This window comes from Montipora capricornis, chromosome 9, assembly GCF_036669925.1.
Source record: "Montipora capricornis isolate CH-2021 chromosome 9, ASM3666992v2, whole genome shotgun sequence".
NCBI lineage: Eukaryota > Metazoa > Cnidaria > Anthozoa > Scleractinia > Acroporidae > Montipora > Montipora capricornis.
In genome coordinates, this window is record NC_090891.1 from 7,819,096 (window position 1) to 7,819,470 (window position 375).

The following is a 375-nucleotide window of genomic DNA, read 5'->3' on the forward strand; positions in this document are numbered from 1 at the left end:
AGCCATTCATCTGTAATTTTGACAAGGATGGTTTTGCAGGCGTGAGTGGTTAGCTCTAAAACCCGATTGACTTTTGTGCAATAAATTGTGAGCAGTGAGAAAAGCAATGAAGTGATTGCAAACATGTTTCTCGAGAATCTTTGAAATGACGGGGAGGACCGATATAGGTCTGTAATTGTCAACATCGTTTTTACTCCCCTGTTTGTAAATCAATCACAAACAAACTAGACCAGATCAGACTCATGCTGCACAAGGGTTAAGCTGTATAATTTTCAGTCCTTTATTTGGCAGATTGAACGCAGTGATCGGATCAAAATCATTGTCCATGCTCGTTCGGTAGCCATTTTGAATGTTTCCAAAGTAGCAATGAGCAGC